The 20,562-nt window shown below is 43.2% G+C and overlaps 1 long non-coding RNA gene across 1 annotated transcript in view; it reads left to right on the forward strand.

Annotated features, from left to right (window-relative positions):
* Positions 1 to 7,003: 7,003 nt before the first annotated feature.
* Positions 7,004 to 20,562, forward strand: part of LOC122462472 — a 29,128-nt gene continuing 15,569 nt past the window's right edge. Inside the window, exons 1-2 of the long non-coding RNA XR_006285018.1 lie at positions 7,004 to 7,115; positions 19,759 to 19,908. This is a non-coding gene — a long non-coding RNA (uncharacterized LOC122462472). The remainder of the gene's footprint in view (positions 7,116 to 19,758; positions 19,909 to 20,562) is intronic.

The following is a 20,562-nucleotide window of genomic DNA, read 5'->3' on the forward strand; positions in this document are numbered from 1 at the left end:
AAGACTGGCCCCAACTCGTGGACCCCCCCCCAGGTGCCACAATGTCCTGGCAAAACCCCATCAGACAGGCATGCAGAGGAGCCCAAACCAAACCAATCAACAAAAACAGGTTCCTTGAATATGCTTTACTGAGTCCTCGTGATATCACTATTACCAGAAACATGATTGACACCTATATCAGCCAATCATCATATGGTGGTAGAAGAAGTTGGTCGAGGGATAGGACTCTGAAATCATTTTTACCATAACCTTCCTCTATGCCAAGATTTATAGATTAGAGTGCTCTGGTGGAGGCAGCATGGCTGCAATGCTAAAGAGTCTAGTGGAGCTTTTAGCGGCTGCACTCGGGTAGCCAATTCATTGCTGGGTAGAGTCCTGAGTTAGTAAATAAGAGGAAAACATTTTAGTGGTTGATTGACTGAACATATTGGACTCTATCGCTGATTTAATTTTCATGGCACTCCACTAACAGCAAAATTACATGTTCGTGCTGCAAGCAGCCAAGGAAAAGAAACAGTATATTTGCTAATGCTGCTGTTAGAAAGTTATTCAGGGACCCTTTGCATATTGGAAACTACATTTCACTGCACCATGAGAGGTTGCACTGATTGGAAAGTCATACATTTCCCCTAACTCAAAATAAATAGGGAATCTTATTTTTGTCCCTTTTGAGAAATGCTGTCTAGGCACACTGCCCATTCTTTCATCTGATTACTTCACAACAGAGCCAAGCAAAGTGCCTCATCTAATTTAACAGGCGAGTTACCAGTGCAACCTTTGAATTTCAGTGTTTCGCTCATTGTATTTTCTACCAGAGGGAGATTTGTGTTTAAGGCACTGGCTGGAATTCAGGAGATATGAGTTCAATTCCTGGCTCTGCCACAGAATTCCTGAGTGATATTATTTGGGCAGGATGTGGAAGTGAGGAAGTCACACTCCATGCCTCAGTTTCCCAGCTGTTAAATATGGATAATAATAGCAAAGTCTGTAGTATTAATTTAATACATGAATAATAGCCAACAACAGAGATGCTTCTGGGTCACAAACACATGGTTTGTACATGTGTATCCTCTTGGGTTGCACTCTTGCAGGATCTTATACCTGAACCAAACTTGCATTAGCTAATCGTGGTACCACCTCTGCTCCTGCTGTTGATATGCCTAGTGTTTCATCCGTGAACCTCTGCTTTGCAGATGGTTTAAAAAAAAACCCAGATACTTTTGTGAATTAGAAACCGAATTTTGACTTACCACTTCTCATGGACATTCACACCAGTGAAATTTTGTTCATACATGTGTCCACGGAAAACGAATCCTGGACCTGTACCCAACATTCATTTTGTGGCTAAAACAATGTTCATTTCAATCAGAGTAAGAAGGTCTGAGTTCTACTCCCAACTCTGTCACTGACCTCAGTGTGATATTGAGTACATCACTTTCCTCTCTGTGCCTCTGTTTTCTCTCATCTGTCATGTTTGTTTATATTGTAAACTCCTCGGGCAGAGACTCTCTCATGATTTGTTTGTGCTGTGCCTAGTACAACAGGGCCCTGATGTCAGCTGTGGTCTGTACATGCTAATGTAATATAAATAATCAAGGAAGCACAGTAATTAAATTGGAGCAACTCCTACCCACCCATCTGCAGATCTTATCTGTGTATAAAGATAGATAAATGCATCTATTCTGTAATTAGATACCCAACTTCAAATCCAAGAAGACAGTTCCATTATGTTGTCTGGTACTAGTACCAGTCAACATCGTCTATACTCTCTGCCAAGTACCAGCTCCCAAGTACAGAGGTTAATGTTCTCCGTTTGTGCCACCTCCCCTTGTTCAATTAGGGCCCAATTCTGCCTTAATTCAATCATAACAATACTTTATTCCACAAGCACAGTTTAATATTAGCACTGTGGTATTGCTGGCTCCCACCCTGAGGAAAAAATCCAACTAGTTCATTGCATGCCAAATAAACGTCCCCCTTTTCTCAACACTTTGTCAAAATGTATAAAACACTTTTTAGATGAAGAAAGAAACCTACATAAAGTCTTAATGTAGAGAGTAAACAGAGAGTCAATATTTCCTGTCACTCTTTTTGTTTTTAGGGTTTAGGCTAGAAAATAAATTGGACAAAATTGCACTCTGAACTGTCGAAACGTAGAGTGACTTTTCCAATCATCAGGTCAATACTTGCCTGGAGATGTTAACATTGAGATACTAGTTATGGCATCAGTCACAAATGGCTTATCTGGTAACAAGATGTCAGGGTTGGGTGTAGAAGATGCTGAATTGCCATCATTACTTATATCCATTTAGTCTTTCCTTGTAAGTACCTGCCTCAATTTTATGTGTCCAACTATGTTATCAGTTTAAAAAGAGTTTAAAATTATTATATTTGCTTTTCCTTTTCTTATTTGCAGTCCATGTATTTTAAGTGCTTGGATTACTTATTAGAGCAGTGAGTGTATTCTCTTTTGCATCTTGAAATCTTCAATTAAAACACCTCAGGCTAAAAGGTTGCTGCATTCCCATGGGAGCTGTAACATTCTGACCTCTGCTTCTCTTCCTAGCCTATCTAACTTTTCCTCATGCTCATCTGTGGTCTACCTTCGCTCTACTGCCTCTCCACCCATTCACCTTCCAGTTCTCCCCCAGTGCTACCTCACAGCATCACTCCTAGTCCTGCCTTGCAGCTTCCCACAGCCCATCCCTCTTGCTCCTCTTTAGTCAGCAGGTTCTTGAACTTCCTCCCATGTAAACTTCTCCCACATTGCTGTGGCCTCCCAACCAAACCAGCACGCCCCCTTACTTCTTCCCACTGCATCTACCATTTGCTCTGCCACCTCACTCACCCTACCTTCTGACTGTCACTCCATATGATATCCCATTTGCCAAACTTCTCCCTTACTTCCATACCATCCTGCCTCCCCACCCAGCACCCACCTGCTGCTGCTCTACCTTGCTGGAATCTCAGGTGCAATTCTACTTTTAACAAAGCCATTCTAGGATAATGTGGTTAATGCTTGTTGTGAAATGTGGCAGACCCTTTTAGAGACTGAAATACACAGAATTTATCCACAAAAGAGGTACATCATGGGCAGCTATTTTGGAGAAATTTTGTGTGTTCTACAGAAGGTCCTAGAAAGATGATCACAATGGTCTTTTCTGGCTTTGGAATCTATGGAATCTGAAGCAGATGGATCACCTCTAGGAGTAAAGGAATAAGTCAGTCTCCATGCAGTCATTGCCCCTTCTGCAGAGAGTGTCAACAAGGCTAATGGTCACTGCTAACAGGGCTGAGAGAAAGTCTCACAAAACCATACTTTAAAATGATTTTAATTGGAAGTAGCTGGGTATATTGTTATGTGGACTGAAAACAAGATAAAGAAAGGCAGTGGATTGAACTGGAAGAGACAGTAAACAGTTAATTAAAGGAATTCACAGAAGATAATTAATTGGAAGAAGTGGCAAATACCAGTATGGAGAGAGAAATCATACAAAGGGATCTAGAGAGAGTAGAAATGGTGGTGGAAAGCAGAGCTGGTTGGGAATTTTTTTAGAACATTTTCGGCCAAAAAAACCCCAAGTCACTGAAACCAAAACTGTGAAACAATCAGTTCAAAACACCAGACTTGAATATTTTTTTTTGGTAAATTTTTTTTTTTTTGAGATTGTTGAATGGGAAAGTTTCTTGGGGTTTTAAAGTCATTCATAATTTTAGTATATTTACCCTAAAAGGTGGAGGGGATAAAAGGTCAGCATCAAAACTAGATACTTTGCAATTATTGAACAAAAATTCTTATGTTTGGCTTGCAAAAAAAATTTTAGATTTCAACTTTTTGTCATGATTCATGATGGGGGCGGGGGGTAAGAATTTTAAATGTCAAAAATTCTCTCAGGAGGGGAAAACCATTTCTCTCCTGACCCTACTGGAAAGTAAAAGGAGATTCCAATTAACCAACATAACTTGGGAAATTAATCCAAAATACAAGCTATTCAGTGGGAAGGGGAACCCAGAAACTAGTTGATAATGGGTTTGAAATGCAAGATGGCAGCTCAAAAGGACTTTTGACGAGTTATGAGAGATAATGCACATCTTATACAACTACACCTTGATTATTGTGTTCGCTCCTGGATACCTCAGATGCTAAGAACTTGGAGGGAGTTCAGAGAGAAGCAACAGAAGTTAGTAGGACACTGGTGAAATCTACTTACGAGCAAAGACTAAAAGCTAAATATGTAGAACTTAGCAAAAAAATGAATAAGTTCCTGATCCTACAATGAGCTTTGACTGTACAGCCCCTTGTGCTGATGTGGAATGTCCATGGATTTTAGTTAGGCTTTGCACAAATATTCCAGAATTCATACATTTCTGAAGGAGGAAAAGGAACTATTAAAAGTGCCACTTAAGTGTGGAAATTCGGAAAAGAGAAATTTAGTCTGTCAGGAACCTCTTCCTGACTGATGTAGGTAGAATAATCTACCACTACAGGGAAAGGTTCATCACAAAAATATACACTCATATTTACCAAAATTGGCCTTTTCTTGGAAATGAACATCTGGATTTTTCTGTTTCTTCAATGGAAAACTAAAAACATCGTTTCCGCCTTAGAATAAACCAAACCAAAAAAGTATAAAATCGTATTTTGATAAAATAATTAATTTTTTGGTTTCTTATGAAATGTCATGAAAAATACTTACAATTTTCTAACCAGCCTGTCTCGTGACTATTAAAATTAGAGTGTACATCAACATTAGAAAATATATGGTTTTGAAGAGTCCTTTAATGGCAGGAAGACAGACTGCAGGACAAGTAAATTCTTTCCGGTAATCTCTTTGGAGCAGGAACAATATCTGGATACAAGTCTTGCAGACCTCAAAGAACAAAATTCTGATCCTGATTAGGGTTCCTGAGTTATATCACAATATAGATATTAAATAATAGTCTAATATTTGATTCTGTAACTTTCAGTGGTATTTCTTGTGATGTGGACACTTCTTCAGTGAGAACCCAAACTGTAACAAACAATTCATTTCACATAAACAACTGAACAGCCACTAGACTTGGCTTTTGACCAGAATAACATTACAGTCTCCAAGTGCTAGTGGTTCTTTTACTTTTTTTTAAGCTTCTCCCATTTGAAGGTTAAAATATAATTCTTTAAATGGCAAGATGGTAAAATGTACTGAAAGGGGGGTATAAAAGGTATAAAAGAAGCTTTGAAATATCTGAGCATTAAATCAGTGAACATAAATATAAAGTAGATCTCTTAGCAATGGTTCAGAGATTGCACAAAATCACAAGGGACTGAAACCTGATGAAAAATATATATATAATACGGATATTTAAAGAAAGGAGCCTGAGGCAGTAGTTACTTATGCACAACAAACCTACAGTACTTGGGTTCTTTACTGATTTTACTGTTCCATTATTAATAAAGTCTGTGTATAAGGCAAGTCTTTTCATACACATTAATATGTCTGAAGCAAATTGGCAGAGGGATGAGTTGTAATGTGGGCCAGCCAAGATAGTACCTTATCCATCTGCAAGTTTGAACCAAAATATGAAAATGTGAATTAGATCTAACTTTGTACAAATAAATAAATCTTCTACTCGTCCAAGGAAATTAGATTTTTTTCCAGCCTAGAATTTCTACATGGGCAAGTAAAGATGTCAGGCTTCCAGCCCACTGGAGAATAAGAGCGGAGGAGGCCAGTGGTGGGCTGAGATCAGTGTCGGCAGCTACCAGTATAAGGGAAGTATGCAGAGGGCTAAATGGGAATAAAGCAAGGAGAATTTGGCTGCCTTCGGAGTAGGGAGTGGCAGTCATATTTTAACTTAAAATAAAGCAAGAATGAAACTATACACATAAGCCCAGGTGAGAATCAGATCCACTGAAATAAGAATAAAAATGACAGGTTTCAGAGTGGTAGCCGCGTTAGTCTGTATCAGCAAAAACGAGGAGTACTTATAGCACCTTATAGACTAACAAATTTATTTGGGCATAAGCTTTCGTGAGCTAAAACCCATTTCATCAGATGCATGGAGTGGAAAATACAGTAGGGAGATATATATAGCAGTACATGAAAAGATGGGAGTTGCCTTACCCCATCTTTTTGCGGGGGTTGAGACAAATGAAAATGAACAAAAATGAAACCCTGGTACAGTAGTCTCGGACAGAATGCAGAGAAATGCATTTAGATGGTTACAGAAGTGTTTCATTTTAATTTCATTTAGAGAATGAATTTCCCAGGAGTGAGGAAATTGAGGGTGGGATGGAGTTTCTTGTTGGATAAGCAATTTGAAGTTTTAGCTGCCTCTAGACAAAAGACTATGCTGAAAAAAAGATCTGCTTTATTATTATTTGTTTATTATAGTAGCACCCCTAGAGGTCTCCTAGGATCATGGCCCCTTTGTGCTAAATGCTGTACATGCACATAGCAAGAGAAATCCCTGACCAGAATAGTTTACAAAAGGAGCAAAGTATAGAAGAAAGGGGTGCTATTAGCCCCATTTTACAGATTACAATCTGAGGCAGAGTGAGATTAAATTACTTGCCCAACATCACACAGGGAGGTTATGGCAGAGTGCAGAACTGAACCCAGATCTTCTGAGCGAGCTATAGCCTTGTTCTTTAATTAATCACAAAACCATCCTTCCTTACTGAAGACTGATTCTTACTAAATTAGTCAGTCTATCAATGTCAGAGTAGGTTAGATGCACACAAGTTGTGATTGTAGGTAGAAGGGGGCACTCTGAGTGAGAAGTTTTCTACAGGAAATAAACCAATGATTTGCACTTTCTCTTTCTAACTCTTTCTTGCACTACTGGAGTCATTCCATATACTGCAATGTTTTTCCACTATGATAGCACAGTTTGTCTTTTAAAACAATGTCACAACTTGATGGGCCTTTTAAAGGCAAATAGATCTCAGCCCCTCCAGTGACACAGCCAACTCTCCTTCCCTAGTGGGAAACATGAGTCATGTGACTGGTGGGTCATGTGACCTAAGTAGGATTTGGGTGAAACCAGAGGCTGACCTGGGGAGCTTATGGGAGGAAGAACTCAGCCAGCACACCTTGCCTTGAAGGAGGGCTGTGAAATCCTGATCTCAAGAGGTGAGTTTGTAGGCTAGGACGTATAGGACTCAGTCCCAGCAGGAGGGCTATAGAAACCCAGCTCTAAAGGGGTGAACTTACAAGCTCGGGAGGCTAAGACTTGAACCACACCATCCTAGGAAGGAAGGCTGTGGAAAACCCAGAACTTATGGATGGCTAAAAGGGGGCTTGCTTTGAGAGATGGACAATGTTAAATAAATTAGACCCCAAGGAAGCGAGTATTGTTTTAAAGACTTTTTCTGTGAGTGGATTATTTCTGGGAACCTAAGGGAAACTGAGACAGGTCTGCTGCAGAGCCACCCTATGCCAGGAGGGCATGGGCTGAAGGCAGCAACTTGTTACAGCATATATTGCCTCACATTCATGTTTGTATTTTGTTCTTATATGGCTTAGTTGTTTGAACTCTTTGGCTCATTTCCTGAGACAGAAAGATTGTGCGTTAAAGACCCATATTAGGATGTGTTTGGGTTCCCAATATGTTTGGGAATAATAGCAGCAGTTACATAGTGCTTTTTCTATTCACTTCTTTCTAATAAAGACTCCAAGATGTTCACTCAAAACAATAAAAAAAAAAGGTATGAATATAGCTGGCCTCTGTGGTTACAATCTCAAGTTTTGAGAGATCAGTCATCCATGCTTCAGGTCACAATCTGATCACCAGCTGGGACAAGGAAATAATTTTTCATGCACATTGCATAAGTGAACCAGTGCATTAAGGGAAAGGGTGGAATCTTCTTCCTCTACAGAGAATGTCAGCCTGGCTGCCCAGGCTGCGTTTTCAGTTTGGCAAAATAAGATTACCACAAAAATAAGTAGCCAAATTCTAACATTTTTTACTTAACGTATACTCAATCCTTACTGTGCAACACTCTCACTGAGGTCATTGAGTAATGCTTGAGTGATTTGGCCATAGGATTCGGTATTATATAAATAAAATTCACAATTTAAGAATAAAAGCTGCCATTTTGCATTTTTTTTTCAAAACTGAGGCACAAGGAGGGATGATTTAGTTGGGGAATGGTCCTGCTTTGAGCAGGTGGTTGGACTAGATGACCTCCTGAGGTCCCTTCCAACCCTGATATTCTATGATTCGGTGTCAAGCAGGTGGCATGTTTACCATGCTTGTAGTATCACTAAGTTCTGAATGCCAGAGCAGATCTGAACTTACTCCTTCCTTGGTTTTTATGGTTCACTTCTCAGTTAAAAATTTTTTGTACTATACTTTCAGCTGAGGGATATTTTTACATGTTGGCTGCCTCTTTGAACTATTTCTTTTATCTCTAGAAAGATTTTTTTTTCTTTTCTTTTTTAATTCCCTGTCCTTTCTTTACATTTTGTTCTAGTAGTGTAGATTCAGTAATTATATTAGTTATGGATGGGGAAAATGGGCTCAGATAAGATCAGAAATGACCCAAAGCTTTCCCATAAATGCAAAAAAAGTATCCGAATACTTTGAAAAAGAATAGTTAATGTTTAAAAAACTTTACTTTTCAGTTTAATGTTTCTTTGTATTTCCTGGGACTGGAAGTAAACGTGGAAAAACTGAAAGAAAGTTTGTATTTCTAGCCCCAAAATAAGCAGTAAGGATTTGACCTCTTGAAGTTTGTTCTCGAGGGGATATTTGTTGTCCAATTTTGCAGAAGGGTGAGTTTTGTTTGCTTCTTCAAATGGAAGTGAATTAAAACCTTTCCAAGTTCAGCCTCCCCAGCACTAGCCACTTTGGAATGGGTTTTGTTAATGATCCTTGTGGGGTCCCAAAACTTGGTCAGAAGAAGAGATTAATGTTCTGAAAATAAAACAAAATAAGCTTTATTTTTTGAGCACCAATCACAGGTAAGGACAGATCTGGAGGACAGCAGGAGAGGGGTATTACCTGTTACGTATCAAGACTCTCCAGAAGAAACATGGGTTTCATGTTGGATTTTCTGGTTCTTGATAGGTGTACAAAGCAGCAACCAGTAGCGTGAAGTTAGACGAGGAATGTATTGATCCGTGACTTGTTTATAATAGCAGCACAAAGTGAGCAGGGGCTCTTATGTTTGGATTACAGACGGAAACTTAAACTTTTGGCCCTTTATATCTTTGTGGTTAAAGCAAGCTTCAATTTCTTTTCCTCTCTCTTACTTTGATGCCTGGTTGGGCAGCCTTTGATGCTGCTCTGGGCATTTTTTAAATTTAGACTTTGTTTTTTGCCTGGCTGGGCATCAGCCTCTTTTGCTGCTGTGGGTAAGCTTTACTTAGAATTCCCAGGTGATTAACTTTCACTGACTCTAGCTGATTTCATTGATTTCACTGACTGCATGGATGTTCTAGTTTACCGTTGATAATAGAAGTATGCTACAACCCTGGATTTTGGATATGGGAATGTATGAATCCTTTGGTCAATACTATTCTATATAAGGATATATAAAATTGCATCAGCCAAAGGATTCTTAAATTTTGTTTATGTATGTGTGTGTATATATAACCTTTGGATAATATGTGTTACATTTAGATATTAATGACAACTTTCATTTGGAGAATTTGAGGTAAAATTTGCTACTTGTTAGTCTTCACTCTGCATATTATCTCAGGGCTTGACTGGTCGGCAGCTTGTAATCTGCACTGAGTATGGGGCAGTATGTATCTGTGCTGTCCTACAAACAGAGAAGAGGCCAAACTGTGACTACTTCCCCCTTGCTCCAGGGAGCAAGTAATCTGTACTAGTCTTTTGCTTCCAAGGCTTTGCCTATTCCCTGCCCTCCTGTGCAGGAGAAGGAGTAACAGCCCCAGTGAATTTATCTGTGATGCAGGTACCCGCACATGTGGGCATTATGCCCCCTTATACCACTGTGCAGGTGCACAGGTAGACTCACAGTTGAGCCCTTAATGTTTCATATATGTTATGCCTGTAGTATGTTATGGCCCTTGAGAATTAGGTGTTAGACGAATTAGGTTTGTATTTTTTCCAGCCAATTTGGTAGCTTTCTAGGTCTTTCTTCTCTATATGTCTATTCCAACTTGGATTATATACATTCTCTCATCACTGAGTAGATGTTCTAGCTACAGAATTAAGTGTTGTTGTCCAGCTGTATAGTCATATCTGTATGTTCTGCAGTTTTCTGTTCCATGAATTTAGATCATGTGGTACAAGAGAAAATGCATGTTTAGTACCTTTTGGTTTAAAGAAATATTTTCTGCCTCAGTTCTTTAGCAAGTCCAGTAATGTCTCAGACTGTCTCCTTTACATAAGAGACTGTCCAAACATTGCGGTCTACTAATTCAATAACAGGCAAATCCAGCCTTAGCTTCTGTGGTTTGTGAAGAGCCATGTATTTCTATTAGAAAGATGAGGGTAGGGCAGGCATACACAAGGACCGTGTGGACATGGAGGATCCTTGCAGTAGAGGAGTACATGTAAGGGCCCCAAATAGGCTACTTCAGCAATTGGATCTAACTAGCCCATGCAGAGCGGCTCAGCAGGTATTATTGGCCTGGAGGAGAGATTCCTCAGACCAGACTCTCCCGATGCATCTGGCCAGCACTTGGTAGGGTTGCCAGGCATCTGTTTTTTGACTGGAACGCCCAGTTGAAAAGGGACCCTGGCGGTGGCCCTAGTCAGCTCAGTTGACCGGGCTGCTAAAAGTCCAGTTGGTCACACCGGGGCAGGCAGGCTCCATGCCTGGCTACTCACGGCTCTCAGGAAGCGGCTGGAATGTCCCTCCGGTTCTTGGTGGAGTGGTGGCGCCTGCAGGCAGGGGCAGCATGTGGAAAACCCCTGGCCACCCTTCCGCCTAGGAGCCAGAGGGACATGCTACTGCTTCCTGGGAGCTGTGCGGGCTTCCTCTATCCCTGGGAAATGCCAGGGCCACCTGAGGTCAGCACCACCCAGAGCCCGAACCCCCTCCTGCACTACTCCAACCCCCTGCTTCAGCTCAGAACCCCCTCCTGGAGCCCACACCCCCCTCCTGAAATATGCATCCCCTCCTGCATCCCAACCCTCTGCCTCAGCCCTGAACCCCCTCCTGCACTCCAAACCCCAGAGTCCCCACCACCAGCTGAAGCCCTCTCCCACTCCAGCACCCCAAATCTCTGCCCCAGCCTGGAGCCCCATCCCACACTCCGAACCCCTCTGTCCCACCCCAGAACCCTCACCACCTCCGGCACACACACACACCCGCCCCAGCCCGGTGAAAATGAGTGAGTGAGGGTGGGGGAGAGCAAGCAACAGAGGGAGGGGGGTATGGAGTGTGTGTGGGCGTGGCTTTGGAAGAGAGGTGGGGTGGGGAAGGAGGCAGGGCAAGGGTGTTTGGTAATTAGAAAGTTGTCTGGGCCAGTTGCTGGGCACTGCATTTTCATCTAAGGGCCGAATCCTATGAGATGCTGAGTGCCCCCTGTTAGGTGCTGAGCACTCTCAATTCACACTAGCATCAATGAGAATTACAGGCTCTCAGCAGAAACTGAATCCCTCTCTGGACGAGGTGTTTAGGCCCTGTCATAAATATAAAGGGAAGGGTAAACCCCTGTAAAATCCCTCCTGGCCAGAGGAAATCTCCTCTCACCTGTAAAGGGTTAAGAAGCTAAAGGTAACCTCGCTGGCACCTGACCAAAATGACCAATGAGGAGACAAGATAATTTCAAAAGCTGGGAGGAGGGAGAGAAACAAAGGGTATGTGTGTCTGTCTATATTTTGTCTTTGCCGGGGATAGACCAGGAATGAAGCCTTAGAACTTTTAGTAAGTAATCTAGCTAGGTACGTGTTAGATTATGATTTCTTTAAATGGCTGAGAAAAGAATTGTGCTGAATAGAATAACTATTTCTGTCTGTGTATCTTTTTTGTAACTTAAGGTTTTGCCTAGAGGGGTTCTCTATGTTTTGAATCTAATTACCCTGTAAAGTATTTACCATCCTGATTTTACAGGGGGGATTTTTTTTTTATTTCTATTTACTTCTATTTCTATTAAAAGTCTTCTTGTAAGAAAACTGAATGCTTTTTCATTGTTCTCAGAGCCAAGGGTTTGGGTCTGTGGTCACCTATGCAAATTGGTGAGGCTTTTTATCCAACATTTCCCTGGAAAGGGGGGGTGCAAGTGTTGGGAGGATTGTTCATTGTTCTTAAGATCCAAGGGTCTGGGTCTGTAGTCACCTAGGCAAATTGGTGAGGCTTTTTACCAAACCTTGTCCAGGAAGTGGGGTGCAAGGTTTTGGGAAGTATTTTGGGGGGAAAGACGTGTCCAAACAGCTCTTCCCCAGTAACCAGTATTTGTTTGGTGGTGGTAGCGGCCAATCCAAGGACAAAGGGTGGAATATTTTGTACCTTGGGGAAGTTTTGACCTAAGCTGGTAAAGATAAGCTTAGGAGGTTTTTTTCATGCAGGTCCCCACATCTGTACCCTAGAGTTCAGAGTGGGGGAGGAACCTTGACATGGTGGCAGAGTGGTGGGATTAACCTGAAATCATTTTGAGATCCAGTTGAGATTTTGTTGAACTAGAAATACAGATTTTTAAAAAGGAAGTCCAGAAGCAGCTGAAACTGAAAGCAGCTTGTTTTTTTCTCTGCTTTGTGGCCAAGCAGAGACAAAAGGGGATTATCTTTGTGAATTGCAGGTTTTCTTTGCCTGGAGGCAGGGTACTTAACTCCTGCAGGGAAATTCACAGTCTTCCAACCCAGAGTTTTTTTTTTCCCTAAAAGTAAGTAGAAGGGGGGGTGTTCTACCCATTTGCCTGGAGACAAAAGTGGCAAGGGTTTTTTTTTTGGATTTTGATTTTTTACAAGGAGCACAAGTTTAAAAAGGAAACTTGGTTTTTCTTTGGGCTGGGTAAACAGGTTTCAAAGTAGCTGGAAGTTTTTGCTTTGATTTGGGCCCAGAGCAGAGACAAGGGAATTGTCTTTTTTTTTTTTTGTAGGCTGACAATCACTATCAGAGAATAGGTATTCTATTCCAGCACAGCAAAATTTTACAGCCAAGTTTTTTTTGTTTATTTCTAAACCTCGGGTGTAAAGTTAGTTAAAAACAGAGAGGTTAGAATGACAAAATCTGCGGCTCGACTACGGCTGGAATTAGCCAGATTTCAGGCTGAGGAAAGACAAAGGGAACATGAAAGACAGATAGAACTCATGCGGCTGAAGAAGGAGGAGAAGGAACAAGAAAGGGAGGCAGCGAAAGAGGCAGCGAAAGAGGCAGAACAACACCAAGCGGCTGCTCACAGGAGAGCTATGGAAGCAAGGGACAAAGAACTGGAGGAGAAGGAAAAAGAGAGGAAGTATGTGGAGGAGATAGAGAAGATAAAGGCTCAGGAGAATATCCCAACAAACCCTAGCTATCCTTCTCCAAGTACCACTTCCCATCCCAGAAAGTTCCCCACCTACAAAGCAGGCGATGATACTGAGGCCTTCCTAGAAAACTTCGAAAGGGCCTGCCTTGGGTACAACATCTCTACTGACCAATACATGGTAGAGCTGAGGCCGCAGCTCAGTGGACCCTTAGCTGAGGTGGCAGCTGAAATGCCTAAAGAACACATGAACAAGTATGAACTGTTTAAATCCAAGGCGAGAGTCAGAATGGGGATAACACCCGAGCAGTCTCGTCGGAGGTTCAGAGCCCTAAGGTGGAAACCAGATGTGTCATTTACCCGACATGCCTACCACATTGTGAAGCATTGGGAGGCCTGGATATCCGGAGCAAGTGTTGAATCTCCAGTAAATTTGCCCTTCCTAATGCAAATGGAACAATTCTTAGAGGGTGTTCCTGAGGAAATAGAAAGATACATCCTAGATGGGAAGCCCAAAACTGTAATCGAGGCAGGAGAGATTGGAGCCAGATGGGTGGAGGTGGCAGAGAAGAAAAAAACTGGTCGCAGTTGGAGCGGAGACCAGAAGGGACAACCCCAGACCACACCCTATTACCGGGGGCCGCCCAAAGCCCCACCTACCTCCCAAAGAACCCTCCAGACCCCTTATCGTCCCACCACCCCGTTCTCCAGCAACCCTCCTCGCCCCAGTGACCAGTCAGCTGGACGATGTTTTAAATGTAACGAGCTGGGGCATGTAAAGGCCAACTGCCCCAAGAACCCCAACAGATTACAGTTCATTGCACCGGAATCGCACCAGAGGTCCACAGGCCCAGATACCTCCCAGATACCCTTGGAGCGGAGGGAAACTGTGAGTGTGGGCGGGAAGAAGGTCACCGCGTGGAGGGACACCGGAGCACAAGTGTCAGCTATCCATGCTTCCTTAGTGGACCCCAATTTAATCAACCCAGAGATCCAAGTGACGATTCAACCCTTCAAGTCCAACTCTTTCGATTTGCCTACAGCCAAGTTGCCTGTCCAGTACAAGGGCTGGTCCGGAACGTGGACTTTTGCAGTCTATGATGATTATCCCATCCCCATGCTGTTGGGGGAAGACTTGGCCAATCATGTGAAGCAGGCCAAGAGGGTGGGAACGGTCACCCGCAGCCAGGCTAACCAAGCCGTGAGGCCTAGCTCTGTTCCGGAAACTTCTATCAGGACCCGGTCAGAGGTGATGGATCTGGACCCCAGACCAATGTCTGCAACAGCAGTAGTGGATCCAGTCCCAGAGACCCAGACGGAACCAGTCCCAGAACCGGAACCAGCCGAACAACCAACACCAGACCCATTGCCAGCACTGAATCCAGTACTTGCAACCTCAACACCAGAGGGCCCCACCGACCCTGAACCGACAGCAGCCGATAACCCGACACAAGAGGCTCAGCCGGAGCCTGAATCCCAACATAGTTCACCAGCGGAGAGCGGTTCACAGTCAACAGAAACAGCCCCATCCCCTATATCGCTTCCAGAGGGACCAAGCCTAGGTCCACAATCCAATAAGGAACTGATGTCTCCAGCATCAAGGGAACAGTTCCAGACCGAACAGGAAGCAGATGAAAGCCTCCAGAGAGCTTGGACGGCGGCACGGAGCCACCCACCGCCTCTCAGCTCTTCTAATCGATCCAGGTTTGTTGTAGAAAGAGGACTTTTATACAAGGAAACTCTTTCTGGTGGACACCAGGAAGACTGGCATCCTCAGAGACAGTTGGTAGTTCCAACTAAATACCGGGCCAAGCTCTTGAGCTTAGCCCATGATCACCCTAGTGGCCATGCTGGGGTGAACAGGACCAAAGACCGTTTGGGGGGGTCATTCCACTGGGAGGGAATGGGCAAGGATGTTTCTACCTATGTCCAGTCTTGTGAGGTGTGCCAAAGAGTGGGAAAGCCCCAAGACCAGGTCAAAGCCCCTCTCCAGCCACTCCCCATCATTGAAGTTCCATTTCAGCGAGTAGCTGTGGATATTCTGGGTCCTTTTCCGAAAAAGACACCCAGAGGAAAGCAGTACATACTGACTTTCATGGATTTTGCCACCCGATGGCCGGAAGCAGTAGCTCTAAGCAACACCAGGGCTAAAAGTGTGTGCCAGGCACTAGCAGACATTTTTGCCAGGGTAGGTTGGCCCTCCGACATCCTCACAGATGCAGGGACTAATTTCCTGGCAGGAACTATGAAAAACCTTTGGGAAGCTCATGGGGTAAATCACTTGGTTGCCACTCCTTACCACCATCAAACAAATGGCATGGTGGAGAAGTTTAATGGAACTTTGGGGGCCATGATACGTAAATTCGTAAATGAGCACTCCAATGATTGGGACCTAGTGTTGCAGCAGTTGCTCTTTGCCTACAGAGCTGTACCACACCCCAGTTTAGGGTTTTCCCCATTTGAACTTGTATATGGCCGTGAGGTTAAGGGGCCATTGCAGTTGGTGAAGCAGCAATGGGAGGGATTTACACCTTCTCCAGGAACTAACATTCTGGACTTTGTAACCAACCTACAAAACACCCTCCGAACCTCTTTAGCCCTTGCTAAAGAAAACTTACAGGATGCTCAAAAAGAGCAAAAAGCCTGGTATGATAAACATGCCAGAGAGCGTTCCTTCAAAGTAGGGGACCAGGTCATGGTCTTAAAGGCGCTCCAGGCCCATAAAATGGAAGCATCGTGGGAAGGGCCATTCACGGTCCAGGAGCGCCTGGGAGCTGTTAATTATCTCATAGCATTCCCCACCTCCAACCGAAAGCCTAAGGTGTACCATATTAATTCTCTAAAGCCCTTTTATTCCAGAGAATTAAAGGTTTGTCAGTTTACAGCCCAGGGAGGAGACGACGCTGAGTGGCCTGAAGGTGTCTACTACGAAGGGAAATGTGCTGGTGGTGTGGAAGAGGTGAACCTCTCCATGACCCTTGGGCGTATGCAGCGACAGCAGATCCAGGAGCTGTGCACTAGCTACGCGCCAACGTTCTCAGCCACCCCAGGACTGACTGAACGGGCATACCACTCCATTGACACAGGTAATGCTCGCCCAATTAGAGTCCAACCTTACCGGGTGTCTCCTCAAGCTAAAACTGCTATAGAACGGGAGATCCGGGATATGTTACAGATGGGTGTAATCCGCCCCTCTGAAAGTGCATGGGCATCTCCAGTGGTTCTAGTTCCCAAACCAGATGGGGAAATACGTTTTTGCGTGGACTACCGTAAGCTAAATGCTGTAACTCGCCCAGACAACTATCCAATGCCACGCACAGATGAACTATTAGAGAAACTGGGACGGGCCCAGTTCATCTCTACCTTGGACTTAACCAAGGGGTACTGGCAGGTACCGCTAGATGAATCTGCCAAGGAAAGGTCAGCCTTCACCACACATCTCGGGCTGTATGAATTTAATGTACTCCCTTTCGGGCTGCGAAATGCACCCGCCACCTTCCAAAGACTTGTAGATGGTCTCCTAGCAGGATTAGGAGAATATGCAGTCGCCTACCTTGACGATGTGGCCATATTTTCGGATTCCTGGGCAGACCACCTGGAACATCTACAAAAAGTCCTTGAGCGCATAAGGGAGGCAGGACTAACTGTTAAGGCTAAGAAGTGTCAAATAGGCCTAAACAGAGTGACTTACCTTGGACACCAGGTGGGTCAAGGAACTATCAGCCCCCTACAGGCCAAAGTGGATGCTATCCAAAAGTGGCCTGTCCCAAAGTCAAAGAAACAGGTTCAATCCTTCTTAGGCTTGGCCGGTTATTACAGACGATTTGTACCGCACTACAGCCAAATCGCCGCCCCACTGACAGACCTAACCAAAAAGAAACAGCCAAATGCGGTTCAGTGGACCGAAAAGTGTCAGAAGGCCTTTAACAAGCTTAAAGCGACACTCATGTCTGACCCTGTACTAAGGGCCCCAGACTTTGACAAACCGTTCCTAGTAACCACAGATGCGTCCGAGCGTGGTGTGGGAGCAGTTTTAATGCAGAAAGGACCTGATCAAGAATTCCACCCTGTAGTGTTTCTCAGCAAAAAACTGTCTGAGAGGGAAAGCCACTGGTCAGTCACTGAAAAAGAATGTTACGCCATTGTCTACGCTCTGGAAAAGCTACGCCCATATGTTTGGGGACGGCGTTTCCACCTGCAAACCGACCATGCTGCACTGAAGTGGCTTCACACGGTCAAAGAAAATAGCAAAAAACTTCTTCGGTGGAGTTTAGCTCTCCAAGATTTTGATTTTGACATCCAACACATCTCAGGAGCTTCTAACAAAGTGGCTGATGCACTCTCCCGTGAAAGTTTCCCAGAATCAACTGGTTAAAATCGTCCTTGAGATGTAGAAAATATTGTTAGTCTTTATGTACTTGGTAGTATATTTAGAGATGCATGTGTCTTATTAACTCTGTTTTTCCTAGAGCTCCAGGAAGAAATCCCAGCCAGTGTTTCACCCTAGCTGAGATTTGGGGGGCGTGTCATAAATATAAAGGGAAGGGTAAACCCCTGTAAAATCCCTCCTGGCCAGAGGAAATCTCCTCTCACCTGTAAAGGGTTAAGAAGCTAAAGGTAACCTCGCTGGCACCTGACCAAAATGACCAATGAGGAGACAAGATAATTTCAAAAGCTGGGAGGAGGGAGAGAAACAAAGGGTATGTGTGTCTGTCTATATTTTGTCTTTGCCGGGGATAGACCAGGAATGAAGCCTTAGAACTTTTAGTAAGTAATCTAGCTAGGTACGTGTTAGATTATGATTTCTTTAAATGGCTGAGAAAAGAATTGTGCTGAATAGAATAACTATTTCTGTCTGTGTATCTTTTTTGTAACTTAAGGTTTTGCCTAGAGGGGTTCTCTATGTTTTGAATCTAATTACCCTGTAAAGTATTTACCATCCTGATTTTACAGGGGGGATTTTTTTTTTATTTCTATTTACTTCTATTTCTATTAAAAGTCTTCTTGTAAGAAAACTGAATGCTTTTTCATTGTTCTCAGAGCCAAGGGTTTGGGTCTGTGGTCACCTATGCAAATTGGTGAGGCTTTTTATCCAACATTTCCCTGGAAAGGGGGGGTGCAAGTGTTGGGAGGATTGTTCATTGTTCTTAAGATCCAAGGGTCTGGGTCTGTAGTCACCTAGGCAAATTGGTGAGGCTTTTTACCAAACCTTGTCCAGGAAGTGGGGTGCAAGGTTTTGGGAAGTATTTTGGGGGGAAAGACGTGTCCAAACAGCTCTTCCCCAGTAACCAGTATTTGTTTGGTGGTGGTAGCGGCCAATCCAAGGACAAAGGGTGGAATATTTTGTACCTTGGGGAAGTTTTGACCTAAGCTGGTAAAGATAAGCTTAGGAGGTTTTTTTCATGCAGGTCCCCACATCTGTACCCTAGAGTTCAGAGTGGGGGAGGAACCTTGACAGGCCCCAATCCTATAATTCATTGCATACAGGTACCTTGATTACAATGGGGCTCCGTGTGGATGCTGCAGTCTGTCTACATACAAGAAATTGCAGAATTGAGCCCTCAATTATTCTTGGTCAGAAACCTTCTCTCTTACTATGGAATATGATCGGAATAGCCTGGATTAAATGTCATAAAAGCAGGTTAGGATTTGGGATTCCCGCCCAGTGCACCATGCAGCCCGGCTCACCTGAGGTCTCCTACTGTATTCAGGCTTGCTTAGGTGAGGCAGAGACCCCCCTCCCCCCCAGGGAAGATTGGAGCTGGGCTGATGGATCTCCTGCTGTACAGATCTACCAACAGTTGCCCTCACAAAGTGTGGGGGACAGGGAGCTGCTCCAGCCCTGAGGCTGAAGTTGCTGTAACAGCCTGAGAGCAGCTCTCCTGTCAGCAGCTTGGAGGTCACAATTTCTTTCTGCTCCTTGCCCCTTGGGCCTCCGCATGGTTCAGGCCAGTTATGAATATTATACACTTGGGGTAGGATTTGTCCCTTAACGTACTGGGCTCATTCTATGTGCAAGTATTAACTTAAATGAAGCTTTATTTCCAGCCTGCAGCTCATAGTTAGCTGTGGCTTGCCTCTTGGGTATCTCTTTATTTGCCTCTAACTCACTCAAATCTTTGAACGTTTGCCAGTGAGGGCCCAGTGGAATCCCTCATTGTAGAAAATTTGATTTGCTGATTCTGTCTCTCTTTTTAAGTATAAATTCAGATCTTATTTATTTACTTTTTTGTGATTGAATTCCTATGCCTACAACGTGCCCTTTCATCCTGACAGTTTCCTAGCTTTCGAACATGGATTAAGTTATTGTTTGCAATAACCATTATGAAAGATTGCATCCAAATTCTGACCTATAACCTAATTTATTTTCCTCTGTTATTTATGTGCACAGGTGTATTATTCTGAGGTTCCTCCTCATGACACCTGGGCTGCTGCCACAAAAACTTAATTTTGGAAATTGAGGATTGAAGTGTTTATTTGGAGGGGAGGGAAGAGATGCATAAAATTGCATGGATTTTGGAAAAACAACTGAAGAAAAAAGGTAGGTCATTTTTTTTCAAAATAATCTAGTTCCCTCCCTTTATAACTTAATTAAAATTAATAATTTAAGATAGGTGATTTGTGGTGAATGTAGCAGTGGAAGTTATGGGTTTTTTTTTCTTGAACCTTTCAAGCTTTTAAGATTCTGCTGTCTGCAGAGGTGGCTGCTTTGGGAGGCAAAGTGGAGGCAGTAAATTACATATATTACTCACACTGGGCTCTATGTTAATTATACATTTATTCTTTCATGGTTTGTTGTTTTGTCTTAAACTGAAGGAATCTGGTAGCATTTTCTGCATTAGAAGTAGAACATGATAGTCTGAAAAATGTGTTTTTTAATTTCCCTTAATTATTTAAGGGGCAAACATCAGTAGAAAGTCTTTTACAATTCTAGATCTCTAAAATCACAGTGTCTCAACAACATTACAATTAATGCATCGGGAAAGATGATCAGGTGGTACTAATCTATGTATTTTCAATACTATGCATGGTTAGTGAATTGCTGCCCAATGGTGAAATTACATATAGTACAAGATACAGGATTCTCATTCTCTAGACCAATTGAGCCACCAGTTACCTCACGGAGAAGAGCTCATCCTATTTGCAGAAAATAATAGCTGCATAGAGTGCTCCAAAGGCAAATCCAGGCTAGTTA

The sequence above is a fragment of the Chelonia mydas genome, chromosome 11, assembly GCF_015237465.2.
Source record: "Chelonia mydas isolate rCheMyd1 chromosome 11, rCheMyd1.pri.v2, whole genome shotgun sequence".
In the NCBI taxonomy this organism is placed as follows: Eukaryota; Metazoa; Chordata; order Testudines; family Cheloniidae; genus Chelonia; species Chelonia mydas.